A 17,058-nucleotide genomic window follows, 5' to 3' on the forward strand; every position below is an offset into this window, starting at 1 on the left:
GACCCCCCTGGTCACAGGTGAAACATTCATGCACCAGTAGGTATACCCTGACATTTCACTATGTGTTAGTTTGAAAGAATCAGTAAAAACTTTGCAAACATTTTCATATTCCAGCACAGCGGTAAATAAATAAAAGAACTTGCATTTCTTTAGCGCCTTTCATGACCTCAGGACGTCCCAAAGTGCTTTACAGCCAATGAAGTACTTCTGAAGTGTAGTCACTGTTGTAATGTAGGAAACGCGGCAGCCAATTTGCGCACAGCAAGCTCCCACAAACAACAATGAGATAATGACCAGATAATTTGGTTAAGCAATGTTGGTTGAGGGATAAATATTGGCCCAGGACACCGGGGAGAACTCCCCTGCTCTTCTTTGAAATAATGCCATGGGATCTTTTACGTCCACCTGAGCGAGCAGAAGGGGCCTTGGTTTAACGTCTCATCCGAAAGACGGCACCTCCGACACTGCAGAGCTCCCTCAGCACTGCACTGGAGTGTCAGCCTGGATTTTTGTACCCAAGTCTCTGGAGTGGGACTGTGAACCCACAACCTTCTGACCCAGAGGCGAGGATGCTACCCACTGAACCAGCAGCAGGATGTTATCAACTGCTGCTCACACCTGTTGTGGGACCTAGCATGGTGCAGAACAGGCTGCTGCAACTCCCAAGGAAAACAAAAGCCCCCTCAACAGAAACGACTATCCCGGTGGGCAAATACTAGTTTCATTTGGAGTGGAGAGCGAAGGGTCCACAGTGGAATTTCTCTGCAAGCACCTCCTTCATCCTGTATTTCGGGATGGGTGGTAAATATCCTGGGGTAGAGTTTCTGCTTTGGGCGCAATCGGGAAATTGCGCCCAAAATGCACTTGAGATGGCGCTGGGTGGGTGAGGCTTCAACTTTACTCTAAAATCAATTTGCATAATCACAAATGTAAAATCTTCCCTGAACCAGCACAATCGGGCAGGTGATGGAACATTATTTCTTTCTTTCCATTAAAAAATATTCCTTGCTGTGCTTAAGAGCGGTAACCTGGTGCAGTTTTATTAATGCAGCTGAAAATGGGTTTATCAGCAAAAAATAAGCATTTTTAATAAGGGTGTCCAGTCTTCCACCCGTGAGTAACCTGATTTAAATTCACCGAAAATTACTTTCAAAACCTATACTGAACCATTTAATAGTTTCATTGGTGTGCACCAGTCAGTTTCTTCGTGAATTAAATTTTTTTTGACATGAAAAGTCGTTTCAAATTTGCCCCCTCGTGCTTGTCCGCCGAAGAATATGAGCGCAGTTTGAAGAGCCTTCCGGAACCAGCGCACACAGCAGAATCTCACAAATTCAACCTGTGGTGGGCGGGGGGGTGGTGGGGGGTAAGGCTCGCAAAATTATGCAATTTCCCCCAAAGTAAGAAAGGATAGATATTGGACTGTTTGAAGGAAATATTGGGCCAAAGGGATTTAAAAATCAAAACCCCAGGAAGATTTGGCTGGTTTAAAAGGCATGTTCAGACCTGCAAAAAGCTGTGACAAAGGGGAGGTGGGATGGGCCCCCGAAAACAGACAGTTTGAGTATTGGGCCATCTGGGAATGTCCTGGACCACTTCAACTTTTACATAAAGACAATAAAACCTGTTCCTGCCAAAACTCGCAGAGCCCCAAAGTACATGAATAAAACAGTACATGCCCACAGCAAAACAAAAGAAAGAACATGGCCCAACAGGAAACAACAATCAAACAGCAGTTCAAAACCAATCAGAGAGATTTCCAAACGTTTTAGATTTTAAACTGGTTTCAAGGCAATCCCGAAACCAGTTAAAGGCCAATTAAGAACAGATGGACCATCCCCAAAGCTCGTTAAAGTTAGATGGGCCATCCCCGAAGCTCGTTAAAGTTTTAAAACATATTAAAACTAACAAGCCCGCCAAAACTTAACAAAGAAACCAGAGATTTGGTGGTCAGATAAGCCAGGCCTCAAACCAGTATAATTGAGGCCTGCTTTGTTTCAGTCAGCACGTTCGGCAGTGCAGTTCATCATCAGAGCACGAGTTAGTACAGGAGAGAAGGTACGGTTCAGAAAAGAATATCATCACTACCGTACTGAGTCGGAGAATCGGAGACTTGAAGAAAGAAGAAGAAACAGAAGAAAAGAAAGTCGTGGCAACCAAAGGCTTCAAGAAACCAACAACTACCAATATTACCACCAACCAGGTAATATTGGACCACCGCGACCAACAAGAAACCAACCACCGAAAATTCGAAAGTCAAAGACTTGTTTCCACTCTACAGGCTAGCCTGACTTACCCCCGGGTAAGATTTGGACACAAAAGACCCTAAAACTTGACCTAGCCAAAGAAAATTGGGTACTTACCCGATACATCCAAACTACGCAGCTAACCGCATCTGTGGACAAACCCAGTGCTGGTGCAGTCTTCTACCACGTCCGGGGTACGGCAGGCCCCAACCGCCACAACTAAGGAGAACCCTGGAATCGCAAACCTTTACAATCTGTGAAGAAAGTCGTTTTGGTGAGCATTTCCTGGTCCTCTGGATTCCAACCTAGTTAGGATAGTGGGGTTGGGAGGGTAAGGGATTTTTGTATATTGTAATTCTCCCTCGCATATTCCGAGTGTTCCCCACCCTTTTAGAGTATAAGTTTTATTGTATTGTATATTTTCCTGTCTCAAAATAAAGATCTCAATTCTTTTGACCAACTCAGTTGTCTGCTGCAATTTCACTACAACCCCCAAATAAGTCCAAAGTCTAGAACTAAAGGAGTGGGAGCGATTCGAACCGCTCAGGGAGTCAGAGGCAAAGCTGACCACACACACACCACCCCTTACAGGGTGGGGGGAGGGGGGCCTGTTTTTTGGGTGGGACTGGAATCGGGGGAAATGAATCTTGAACCAACGTCAAAGATTGCAGAAAAGGTGATTGGCAAAAAAACCAGAAGCGACATGAGGAAAAATCTTTTTACACAACAAGTGGTTAGGATTTGGAATGCGCTGCCTGATAGGGTGGTTGATACAGATTCAATAGTAGCCTTCAAAAGGGAACTGGACAAATACTGGAAGGAGAAAGAATTGCAGGGATATGGGGAAAGAGCGGGAGGAGTGGGACTGACTGGATTGCTCTTCGAGAGAGACGGCGCAGACTCGATGGGCCGAATGGCCTCCTTCAGTGCTGTGTTATTCTATGAGTCTATGAAAATACAAATTTAAGTGGTTTGGGGCGCAATTCACTTGCGTTTAAAATTCCCCGATCTTTTTGCGGACAATTCTGCCTGGATTGCGCTGTTGTTACTAGCAGAATCAAATGGAAGCTCGACCCCCCACCTCCCCCCCCCCCATTTCTAAATTTTAGCCCTTGCTATCCAGCAACAGATGTTTATTGAGATGTAGGTGTGAGTATTTTATGATTGCACACTCTGTACTGTCCAGTATTTCAGCCGTGACTCTGTTTTCACTCGACATGCAAGCCCCGTTTATGAGGGCCCAAGAAATAGTTTTCTGTTGGACAGCGAAGCAACAAAAATCAATAAGTTATTTTTTTTTTCCCTGCAAGAAACTTTATTATAGAGCATTCATTTTAATAAATATTTGCACTGGGAATGAGTCACGTTTAACCTGGAATGACTGCGATCATTTAAAGTAACTGTGTGGGCAACGCGTGACGCAATGGGTTTCAGTTACCCTTTCACCTCTGGGATTCGGGTTTGAATCCAGCCCAGAAAGCTTGAATGAAAGTCTCCTCTCTCTTACAGCTGCAAGTGAACAGAATTTGGGCAGCCTAAATCCAGTTCCCAGTGGGTGTGAATCCACTGTTTAACTTGGCACGAGTGCATAGTTTTACTTATAGAGGTTACAAGGGGTTAAGGCACTTTGTAGAAACAGTGAAGAGGGAACGTTTCTCTGTGTCTAACCCACCCTATGATTCCAGCTCACTGACAGTACACTTCGGGCTGCACCCAAAGTATATATAGGTTCCTTTGTTTAGCCTTACCTACCTCTATTTAACATTGGGGTCAATTTTCATTGACCCGTGGAGTCGGGATTGGAGGCGTGTGGGGGGTTAAAGTCCCGAATTCGGGGGTCCTGACACCATCCCGCCCCCAACCCGCCTCCATGTAAGTTTCAAAAGAGGCGGGTACCCGCCCCGCACTGGGACCCGCCTACCCGAGGCGGGAAGGGATTTGTGCCAATTAACTGCCTGTTAACAGGTAGTTAACAGGCAGTTTTTAGCCTAATCCCTATTTTAAAGCTTGAAGTGTGGGATTCCCGATGGCTCCAAACCACGCCAAGTTAGAGGAGTCGGGCCGTCGGGTTGAAGGACTTGGAGGGGTCGAGAGGTCGGTGTTCAGGTGAGTGATGGGTGCGTGAGTGCAAAGGTAAGTGTGTTTGGTGTGTCTAAGTGTGTGTAAAGAAGTTTAAATTACCTGTACTTACCTTTTCAGCCTTCCTTCCTCTAGGTTTCGGGAGTCCATCATCTAACCGGCACAGAAAGCAGAATGGCTGCGAACTGTCAAATGTGACAGCCTGCAGCTTTCTGCGCCGGTGAGATTTCTAACTGAGTCTGTGTAGAAGGACTCAGGTTAGAAGTAAGACTGTCAGTGTTTGACAGCTTCAAACAGCTGTGAAACGCTGTTATTTCATCTGTCAAAATGTCTTGACAGATGAAATTTCAGTCTGTGACGTCACCTGTTGCCAGGTGGCCCTTAATTGGCCAGCTGAGCCCGCTGGGTGGGCTCAACAAGGTCAATCAAGTTAAAATCGCGTGGATTGGCCGCATCTCGATGGAGGCGGGACTACAACTTTCGGGGTTGTAGTCCCGCCTCCTTCCCGACTTCTGAATGAAAATCACCCCCATCGTGTCTAATGCTCCTCTGCCAAATTTGCACAATACTCCAGGACCATCCTAGAGAGGACAGACAACCCCCAGCTTCTTTTCACCAATACCAACCATCTCCTTGAAACCCTTGCCCCTGTCCCCTCCACCCTCACCTCCAACAAGTGCAAGGCCCTCATCCACTTCTTTATCACGCAGACTGAGACCATCCAAGCAGCTGCCTCTGCTGCTTTCTCTTGTCTACGAATCCAAACCTCTTCCCAGTCTTCCCCCCGCCCCACATCTTTCTCTAGTTTTTCCTCATATTTGCCGCACGTGCCCTCTCCAAGCGCATCTTGTCCATGAGACTCACCTCCTGTTCTCTTGACCCCATTCCCACTGAATTACTGACCACTGAACTTCGCTTCCTGACCCCCATTCTAGCTGACATTGTAAATAATTCCCTCTCATCTGGCACTATACTTCTCCCTTACAAAACCAAGACATTATCCCCGCTCGGCCTCTCTGTCCTTGCAAACTACCACCTCTTCCTTTCCTCTCCAAAGTGTTTGAACCTGTTGTTGGATTCCAAATCCATGCCTTGCAACTCACTTTTTGAATCTCCCAATTAGTGTTCCAACCCGATTACAGTATTGAATGGTCCTGATTAGTCACAAATAATGTCCTCTATGACTGTGACTATGATGCATTATTTTTCCTCATCCGCAGCCTTTGACATGATTGACCAAACCATCCAATTCCAATGTACCTACTCTTGTTCAGCTTTTTAAAAAATTCGTACCTGGGATGCGGGCATCGCTGGTAAGGCCAGCATTTATTGCCCATCCCTAATTGCCCTTGAGAAGGTGGTGGCGAGCCGCCTTCTTGAACCGCTGCAGTCCGTGTGGTGATGGTACTCCCACAGTGCTGTTAGTAGGGAGTTCCAGGAATTTGACCCAGTGACAATGAAGGAACCACGATGTATTTCCAAGTCAGGATGGTGTGTGACTTGGAGGGTGTTGTGTCTGTGTATAATAAGACACAGACTGCAGGAGAACGGTATAACAGGTGTTTACTCAACGTGGCTCACACGGGAACTGGTCTGTACAGATTACTACTCAGTGCTATATACAGGTGTGGTCACTGCCGGTACTGCAGTATACATGAGCTGTAAAAAGTAGTTCCCCCCTTAAAGGTATATACCTTACAATTCCTCCCCTTTTACATTAACAGTACCATAACACTCATTTAACAATTAAATATCAAACTAATTACAATTAACACTTTTAACATGCAACATTAGCTGAAAATAGTCTATTTATATATTCAGTCTTTGGGGAGGCTTCCTGATCCTTTCTGGATAGCGCCTTTCCCGAGTGTCTTGCTCTTGGTGCGGAGGCGATTCTGGCCCCTGTCGTCGGTTGGTTCATCAGCTTCCGATGCTACTGTTTCTGGGGTAGATGCGACCTGTACGTCGGGTTCCTCACCAGGTACGTATGGGCGAGGCATGGGGTTGACTTGTTCCTGTGACTCTAGGATCTGGCCAGCATGGCATCTCACGATGCTCTCCCCAACGTCCACTGTGTACATTACTGGGCCCTGCCGTGTGCATATCGTTCCTGGCTGCCATTTTTCTGTTCGGCAGTCGCAGGCCAAGACTGGTTGCCCTACATTGAAGCTCTTTGTTGGCTTCTCATGGATGTGCTGGAATTGCTTACTCTCAACATCTCTTCGTACATTTGGTCTGAGCAAATCCAGGCGAGATCTTAACCTTCGGTTAAAGAACATCATGGCTGGGGCCTGCTTGGTGACTGCATGTGTCGCATTCCGGTAGGCGAACAGGAAATTGTCCACCTTGTGCTGCCGCGGAATGTTGTCATTGTACATAGCCTTTATTGCCTTCTTAAAGGTTTGTACGAACCTCTCAGCCAATCCATTTGTGCTGGATGATACGGGGCGGATGTGTAATGCCTTACCTCATTCTTTTTCAAGAACCTCCGGAACTCTTCGGACACAAACTGTGGACCGTTGTCGGAGCAAATCTGTTCTGGCAAGCCATTCCTGGCAAAAATGGTCCGTAGGACTGCAATAGTTTTCTCCGTGGTGGTGGAGGACATTTTGATGACCTCAGGCCATTTTGAGTGCGCATCCACGGCTATTAAAAACATTGAGTCCATCAATGGACCAGCAAAATCAATATGCACCCGTTGCCATGGAGATGAGGGCCACTCCCATGGGTGTAGAGGGGCCTGTGGTGGTGCATTTTGGACTTTCTGGCATCCTGAGCAGCTCTTGGTCAGGTCCTCGATTTGTTTATCGATTCCCGGCCACCACACATAAGCGCTGGCTAGGCTTTTCATTTTTACCCCTCCCTGATGACCCTCATGAAGCTCATTGAGCACTCTATCCCTTAACTTGGGTGGAATTACCACTCGGGATCCACACATCAAGTTCCCCCGGCACACTGACAGCTGTTCTCTCCTTGTCGAGAATGCTGGCAACAGTGAGTCACCATGTGCTGGCCATCCCTTCACCGTCAAATCATATACCCGAGACAGTGTCGGGTCATATCAGGTTTCCTTTTCAATACAAGCGTTAGTTACCGGTAGGTATTCAATTGGAGTCGAATGGAGTATTTCGACAGGATCCACTGCTGGTTCCTCCGCAGTAGGCAGCGGCAGGCGTGATAGCCCATCAGCATTTCCATGCTGTTTCGTGCCCTTATATTCAATCTCATCGTGGTGCGCCCCTAGAAAAAGTGACCATCTTTGTAGTCGTTGCGCAGTCATCACCGGAACGCCCTTCTTCGGATTAAAAATGGAGACAAGAGGCTGGTGATCAGTCAGCAAGGTGAATTTCTGCCCGTGCAGATAGTGATTGAACTTTTTCACTCCCCACACTAGGCTGAGGGCCTCCCTGTCAATCTGGGCGTAGTTACGCTCGGCTGAGGTTAGTGATCGTGACGCAAAGGCTATTGGCCTCTCTGAGCCGTCCGAGAATTTGTGCGACAGCACCACTCCAATGCCGTAGGGTGACGCATCACATGCCAACCGAATTGGTAATGCTGGGTTGTAATGGGCCAATACCTCTTTCGATGTGATTAGTGTTTTGCTCTTCTGGAAAGCTCGTCTACATTCGTCACTCCACTTCCATGGCACCCCAGTTTGCAGTAGGGTGTTCAGTGGGTGTAGTATTGTAGAAAATTTGGCAAGAGCTTATGGTAGTAGTTTACCAGCCCGAGGAACGACCGCAGTTGTGACACATTTTCCGGTGCTGGAGCCTTGACTACTGCCTCAATCTTCTCTGGGGACTTATGTAACCCCTCTTTATCGATAACGTGGCCACAATACGAGATCTGTTTTCTAAAAAACTCGCATTTGGGGCGGTTAGCTCGGAGCCCATATTCCTGCAATCTAGTGAGCACCTGCTCCAGGTTGGCAAGGTGATCACTGTCATTTTCCCCCGTGACCAGGATGTCGTCCAAATAACACTGGGTCCCTGGGATCCCTTGCAGGACTTGTTCCATTGCCCTCTGCCAAATAGCCGGAGCTGATGCTACCCCGAATACCAGCCGGTTGTATTGGTAGAGACCTTTATGGGTGTTGATTGTGAGGTATTTTTTTGATGCTTCTTCTACCTCCATTTGCAGATACACCTGGGCCAGATCAATCTTTGTGAAGCGTTTCCCTCCAGATAGCGAGGTGAAAATATCTTCAATCCGCGGAAGTAGATATTGTACGGTGTGAATGACCGGGTTCACTGTTACCTTAAAGTCCCCACAGATGAGAACCTTCCTTGGTTCCCCAGGCGTGCTGCTCAACGACTTTTTCATCACAGGGACGATGGATGTAGCCCACTCGCTCCAGTCTACCTTGGACAGTACACCTGAACGTTCCAGACTCTCCAGCTCTGCTTCGATGGCTGGGCGGATCTCATAAGGTACCGGTCAGGCCTTAAACAATTTTGGGCTTGCGTTTTCTTCAATTTTAATCGTCGCTGTCATGCCTTTTAGTGTTCCGAGTCCTTGCTGGAACACGTCTTTCGCGTCAATTAGGTTCTTTGACAGTCGCCCAGGTGTGACGTCAGCATCCTTTTTGTCAGCCACAGTCAGTGCCTGTATGGAATGCCAATCCAGTTGTATTTTCCGGATCCATTCACGTCCCAGCAATGGTGATCCTCCATCTTGCAATACATACAGGTCTAGTGTTGGTGTTTCCTTACCATTATATATAACGGTCACCCTTATTTTTCCTTTGGGGTAGACTTTTTGCCCCGTGTACATCTTCAAAATAATTTTTGTGTCTCTCAAGGGTATGTGTGAGAATAGCCGCTCGTAGCCCCGTCGGTTTATGACTGTTAGGGCTGATCCTGTGTCCAATTCCATCTTTACCTGAACTCCTGCTATCTTGAGAGTGACCCAAATGGTTCGGTGATCCTCCGTTGTGATCATATTATGTAGTTTCAGACAACTCAGTTCCCTGCTTTCGGAGTCGTTACACTCTTTTGTTCGTCTGAACTATTCTCCGTCATCTTATGTACCTTCTTGTACTTTCCTTTGATAAGTTTCTTATTGCTGGTTTTCTTTCCCGACCTGCAGACTCGTGCTATGTGTCCTACTTTTCCACACTGTCTGCACACTTTGTCTTTGAACCAGCAATCATTCTGGTCGTGTGTTGTTCTGCCGCAGCGATAGCACTTCTCTGTCCCATATGACATTTTGTTTGTGCCATATTCTTGCGGTCTCTGTTGTATCTCTGCAGCGCCCCGTGCTGCTGCTTCATATGATACCACAATGCTGAAAGCCTTTTCCAGCGTAAGGTCCTTTTCAGATAAAAGCCGTTTCTGGGTTCCTTCACTTTGAAGCCCACACACAAACTTGTCCCTTAAGGTATCTGCCAGTCCCGCTCCAAACTGGCAGTGCATCGATAGTTTGCGCAGTTCTGTTAAATAATCAGCATTGCTTTCATCCTTATGCTGGTTCCGTTTGTGAAACTTGAATCTTTCTGCTATCAGCAGCGGTGTGGGGTTTAAATGTTCCTGTAGTATCGTTACTATGTCTTCAAAACTCTTTTCCATTGGCTTCGTTGGGGTTACTAGATTTCGTAATAAACCATACGTCTTTGCACCCATTAAATTTAACAATACCGACGCTTTCTTGTCATCTGACACCTCATTTGCCTTGAAGTATACCTCTATTCGTTCGACATATGTAGTCCAATCTTGGACTTCATTGTCAAATGCGGTGATACTGCCACTCTTCGGCATTTTGGGTGTGGTTTAAAATGGCGTCTCCAAATGGCTTAAAATGGCATCTCCCGCACTTTCCTTCCTCCCCCGCTGCTGCCAACGCCGCTCCCGGCGGTTCTCATAGCAATGGCGGCGCCCTGTAGGTTTCACGCGCTTCTGCTGCACTGCTGCCAACGCCGCTCTCGGCGGTCCTCGTGGCAATGGCGGCGCCTCGCGGGTTTCTGTGCATCTCTCTCTCCCTCTCTTCGACGCTGCTCGGCCCCTGAACACCGGCTGCGCCCTGTGCACTCTGCCCTCTCTCTCTCTCCCCCATCGACGCTGCTCGGCCCTTTGCTGTGCCGCTCGGTTGGGCTCTAGCCCACCGCTGTCCGGGAAGGGTCTGCGCACTACCTGTTGCCAGCCCGTTTCGCTGGGCCACCTCGACTGGAAAGCCAAGCCTGGCTCTCGACAGCCTCCCCCGCAATTCTCGAGTCTCTGCTGGATGACTGGGCGGTTGCCCGTGGTCGACGCCCGAGTCTCTGGCCTTGACCTCCAATCCACTGATCTCCAGGAACGAATCCCCGGGAGGTGATGCAGAGTTGCAGGTAGGTTCGAACTTGCCTTGTCGCCAATGTTGTGTCTGTGTATAATAAGACACAGACTGCAGGAGAACGGTATAACAGGTGTTTACTCAACGTGGCTCACACGGGAACTGGTCTGTCCAGATTACTACTCAGTGCTATATACAAGTGTGGTCACTGCCGGTACTGCAGTATACATGAGCTGTAAAAAGTAGTTCCCCCCTTAAAGGTATATACCTTACAGAGGGGAACTTGCAGGTGATGGTGTTCCCATGCGCCTGCTGCCCTTGTCCTTCTAGGTGGTAGAGGTCGCGGGTTTGGGAGGTGCTGCCGAAGAAGCCTTGGCGAGTTGCTACAGTGCATCTTGTAGATGGTACACACTGCAGCCACGGTACGCCGGTGGTGGAGGGAGTGAATGTTTAAGGTGGTGGATGGGGTGCCAATCAAGCTGGCTGCTTTGTCCTGGATGGTGTCGAGCTTCTTGAGTGTTGTTGGAGCTGCACTCATCCAGGCAAGTGGAGAGTATTCCATCAAACTCCTGATTTGTGCCTTGTAGATGGTGGAAAGGCTTTGGGGAGTTGGGAGGTGAGACACTCACCACAGAATACCCAGCCTCTGACTTGCTTTTGTAGCCATAGTATTTATGTGGCTGGTCCAGTTAAGTTTCTGGTAAATGGTGACCCCCCAGGATGTTGATGGTGGGGGATTCGATGATGGTAATGCCGTTAAATGTCAAGGGGTGGTGGTTAGACTCTCGCTTGTTGGAGATAGTCATTGCCTGGCCCTTGTGTGGTGTGAATGTTACCTGCCACTTATCAGACCAAGCCTGAATGTCACCCAGGTCTTGCTGCATTCAGGCATGGACTGCTTTATTACCCGAGGTGCTGCGAATGAAACTGAACACTGCAATCATCAGCGAATATCCCCATTTCTGACCTTATGTTGGGGGGAAGGTCATTGATGATACAGCTGAAGATGGTTGGGCCTAGGACACTGCCCTGAGGAACTCCTGCAGCGATGTCCTGGGGCTGAGATGATTGACCTTCAACCACCACAACCATCTTCCTTTGTGCTAGGTATGTTTCCAGCTCACTGGGACTGCCCTTCCTTTGTTCCAATCTTATCTATCCAATCGCAGCCAGAGCATCTCCATCAATTGCTTTACTTCCCATCCCTGCACAACCAGCTCTGGAGTCTCCCAAGGATCCATCCTTGGACCCCTCCTCTTCCTCAGCTGCATACTGCCCCTTGGCAACATTATCTGCAGACATGGATTCAGCTTCCACCGGTGACATCCAACTTTACTTCTCCACCGTCTCTCTTGATCTCTCCACTGCTTCTGTAGTGTCAGACTGCTTGTCCTCCATCCAAGTTCTTTCTTGAATGAATGAATTTCCTGCGGCTTTCCTTAGGATTTTTGAGAGGAAATGCTGGGGTAGAAATTCGTCCCGGGCGGTGGCACAAAACAGGCGGAATTGGATCGGCCGCCCGTTATACGCAGCGCCGGATATTCAGTTCCATTGACTTCTGCCTTTGTTTGTTGTAACAAGCTGAAAGAGGTTACAGCGCCACATCTGAAGCAGGCAAGAACAACGGGTGGTCTTAGATGTAAAAATAAAAAGCACAAAAACTGCAGATGCTGTAAATCTGATGCAAAATCATAAAAGGTTGGAAACAGTCAGCAAGGCAGACAGCGCCTGTGGAGAGAGCAGAGACGTTAACGTCATGGGCTGAAGCTGCAATGATTAATTTATCTGCTCTCACCACAGACATGTGTGTGTCTCCAGCATTTTCTGGTTTTGTCTCAGATATTCTTGTAACACCCCATTTAAAAACAATGGGATCACTGGAAGATGTAAGAAAGCAGGTATCACCATTACAATGTTTGAATGGACCGAGGGTGCTACAGCATTACTCATTGATTTCTGTGTCCTACAGGCATGACAGAGTTATCAACTATCATGGATTTCAATATATTGCCAGTAAATTGGCATTGCCTACAGTCAGTTGATGAATATAAATCTTCTTATATACAAGATGCAATGGAGCAGCACCTACTAAACAGAGCTTGCAACTATGTTACAGGCAACAGTTGACATACAGAATTTCCATTCAAAATGTTTACATGGGCAAGTTTGATGTTAAATGTTGACAGAAAAGCATGACTAAAAATCACGACCACAGGAAGTTGGACAGGGAGTGCACACATACACAAATTATACATTAATATATATATTATACTGCAGCACTTATACCTCCTGTGCACGTTAATACATTAATGAGAGGCCGCTTATCCAGGTCAAAGAATTTAAAGCAAATCATAAAGAGCATTAAGGGATAAAATTAGGACGCAGCCAAAGGTTGTGGGCTTCATATCTTGCATGTCCAGCGATACTGTAACTGCTGGAATTCTTCCATTTAAGCCACTGTTCCTATTTGTATCACCGCTGTCGTGGATCTTTAGGAAGTCACTACAGGAGGAATTCAGCACACAGTCTTTACTTTTAGATTGCCTTGTACTCGTAGCCTTAAGGGTACCTCGTTCCCTATTGAACATCTGGGATGAATACCATGACTAAATATAGAAGAACTTGCATGCACCTTTCACGACATCAGGACGTCCCAAAGTGCTTTACAGCCAATGAAGTCCTTTTGAAGTGTAGTCACTGTTGTAATGTGGGAAACAAGGCAGCCAATTTGCGCACAGCAAGCTCCCACAAACAGCAATGTGATAATGACCAGATAATCTGTTTTTGTTAAGAGTCATAGGCCTAGAAATTGGGTATAGCCCCGCCAGCTTGTTTGCGCCGTAAATTTTGCGCCCGCCGCAGAGCCAGTTGTGCCCGCCCCATATTCACTTTCAGTGCCCCAAAGCGGAACCGGGCGCTGTTCCAGGGTTTGGTCGCCCCGCTTGGGGCGCTGAAAGTGAATTTCAGCGCTGCCGGTCCCGCTGCGCCACCCGATGCGGTGCGGCAGGCTGCTGTACTGCAGGCCTCCCCCTTCTCTTAAGGGGGAGGTGCCTGCAACGGCCGGAGCCCCGATTGCAAGTGCCGGCAAAAGAGCCCGGCACAACGGAGAAGTGCCGGGCTCCACGGAAACCAGCCGGCAATGCCGCGGGGGGGGGGTGGAGGAGGCCGGGGAAGGAGGTGCGGGCAGGCGGCCGCCGAAAAAGCGGCCACCCCGCACCTCCACCTTAACTTGCGCCGCTAAGGCTGCAGTAAAGACCCGTTCTCCCGATGTTGTTAGCGCCCGCCACGGATGAGGCGGCCGCTACTGAAGATGGGGATCGGCATGGTTTCGGGCGGTACCGGGGCACTGCGCACACCGATGACGTCATCGGTGCCGGCGCAGCGCTACCGGCTAACGCCGATGTTAGGGCCCACCTAATTTCGGGCGCGACGCAACTTCCGGCGCAACCCACTCTTTCGCCCCTAATTGGGCACAAACGCAAGTGAATTTCTAGGCCATAGAGTTTTACAGCACAGAAAGAGGCCCTTCGGCCCATCGTGTCTGCGCCGCCCATCCATCCCTGTCCAGTCTAATCCCATTTTCCAGCATTTGGTCCATAGCCTTGTATGCAATGGCATTTCAAGTGCTCATCCAAATGCTTCTTGAATGTTGTGAGGGTTCCTGCCTCTACCACCCTTTTAGGCATTGAGTTCCACATTCCAACCACCCTCTGGGTGAAAATGTTCCTCCTCAAATCCCCTCTAAATCTCCTGCCCCTTACCCTGAATCTATGCCCCCTTGTTATTGACCCCCCTACTAAGGGGAAAAGTTCCTCTTTATCTACCCTATCTATGCCCCTCATCATTTTGTACACCTCAATCAGGTCCCCCCTCAGCCTTCTTTGCTCCAAGGAAAACAACCCCAGCCTGTTTAGTCTTTCTTCATAGCTGAGGCGCTCCATCCCAGGTAACATCCTGGTGAATCTTCTCTGCACCCTCTCCAAAGCAATCACATCCTTCCTATAGTGAGGCGACCAGAACTGCACACAGTACTCCAGCTGTGGCCTCACCAGCGTTTTGTACAGCTCCATCATAACCTCCCTGCTCTTATATTCTATGCCTCGGCTAATGAAGGCAAGTATCCCATATGCCTTTTTAACCACCTTATCTACCTGTTCCGCTGCCTTCAGAGATCTATGTACATGTACACCAAGGTCCCTCTGACCCTCTGTACTTCCTAGGGTCCTACCACTCATTGTGTATTCCCTTGCCTTATTTGTCCGTCCAAAATGCATCACCTCGCACTTTTCAGGGTTAAATTCCATTTGCCACTTTTCCGCCCATCTGACCAACCCGTTTATATCGTCCTGTAGCCTGAGGCTTTCCTCCTCACAATTTACCACCCCACCAATTTTCGTGTCATCTGCGAACTTACTGATCATACCTTTTACATTCTCATCCAAATTATTTATGTAGATCACAAACAACAAGGGACCCAGCACTGATCCCTGAGGTACCCCACTGGACACAGGCTTCCAGTCACAAAAGCAACCTTCGACCATCACCCTCTGCCTCCTGCCACTCAGCCAGTTTAGGATCCAACGCGCCAAGGCACCCTGGATCCCATGGGCTCTTACCTTCTTGACCAGTCTCCTATGCGGGACTTTGTCAAAAGCTTTACTGAAGTCCATGTAAACCACATCCACAGCATTTCCCTCATCCACCCCCCTAGTCACCCCCTCGAAAAATTCAATCAGATTTGTCAGACATGATTTACCCTTGACAAAGCCATGCTGACTATCCCTGATTAATCCTTGCCTCTCCAAGTGGAGACTAATTTTGTCCCTCAGAATTTTTTCCAATAATTTCCCTACCACAGATGTTAGGCTCACTGGCCTGTAATTCCCTGGTTTATCCCTGCTACCCTTCTTGAATAATGGTACTACATTAGCTGTTCTCCAGTCTTCTGGTACATCCCCTGTGGCCAGAGAGGTTCTGAAAATTTGTGTCAGAGCCCCTGCAATCTCCTCCTTTGCCTCCCACAGCAGCCTGGGATACATCTCGTCCGGGCCTGGGGATTTATCCACTTTTTGGCCTGCTAAAACCGCTAGCACCTCCTCCCTCTCGATGCTAATATGTTCAAGTATGTCACAGTCCCCTTGCCCGATTTCTATGTCTGCATCGTCTTTCTCCATAGTGAACACAGATGCAAAAAATTCATTTAAAACCCCGCCTACATCATCTGGCTCTACACACAGATTGCCACTTTGGTCCCTAATGGGCCCTACCTTTTCCCTGGTTATCCTCTTGCCCTTAATATACTTATAAAACATCTTAGGATTTTCCTTTATTTTGCTCGCCAGTGTTATTTCATGGCCCCTCCTCGCCCTCCTAATTTCTTTTTTAAGTATGCCCCTGCACTTTTTATACTCCTCTAGGGCTTCTTCCGCCTTTAGTCTTTTGTAACTGCCAAAAGCCCCCCTTTTATTTCTAATGCATTTTTGTATATCCCTTGTCATCCAAGGTTCCCTTTGCTTGTTGGTCCCACCCTTGACCTTTACAGGAACATGTTGGCGTTGTACTCTCTCTATTTCCCTTCTGAAAGTCTCCCACTGTTTTGATGTGGATTTTCCTATAAGTAGCTGCTCCCAGTCCACTTTGGCCAGATCCTGCCTTATCATATTAAAATCGGCCTTCCCCCAATTTAGAACCCTTATTTCCGGGCCGTCTTTGTCTTTTTCCATGACCACCTTAAATCTCACCGAATTATGGTCACTGTCGCCAAAATGCTCTCCTACTGATACTTCCACCACTTGCCCGGCTACATTCCCCAGAATTAGGTCCAGTACCGCCCCCTCTCTTGTAGGACTTTCTACATGTTGGCTCAAAAAGCTCTCCTGGATGCACTTTAAGAATTCTGCACCCTCTACGCCTTTCACATTCTGACTATCCCAATTAATATTGGGGAAGTTGAAATCCCCCACTATTATTACCCTATTATTTTTGCACTTTTCTGAGATTTGCCTACATATCTGTTCCTCTATCTCCCCCTGACTGTTTGGGGGCCTATAGTACACTCCCAGCAAAGTGCTTGCCCCCTTTTTGTTTTTAAGTTCTACCCATATGGCCTCATTAGAGGAACCCGCTAATATATCATCCCTCCTTACAGCAGTAATTGACTCCTTAATTAATATTGCAACACCCCCTCCCCTTTTACACCCCCCTCTGTCTCGCCTGAAGATTCTATACCCCAGAATATTGAGCTGCCAGTCCTGACCCTCCCTCAACCATGTCTCCGTGATAGCAACAATATCGTACTCCCATGTGTTCAACAACACTTTCAGTTCATCCACCTTATTTGCAAGACTCCTTGCATTAAAATAAATGCCTTCCAGCCCTGCCATATTCCCTTTTGCCTTCACATATTTGCTCTGCCTTCCCAGCTGACTTGTTTTTTCCTCTGTATTTGGCTGTAAATCACCCCCTA

The sequence above is a fragment of the Somniosus microcephalus genome, chromosome 6 (genome assembly GCF_052327205.1).
Source record: "Somniosus microcephalus isolate GS21.2 chromosome 6, FLI_Smic_1.0, whole genome shotgun sequence".
NCBI classification, from domain to species: Eukaryota; Metazoa; Chordata; class Chondrichthyes; order Squaliformes; family Somniosidae; genus Somniosus; species Somniosus microcephalus.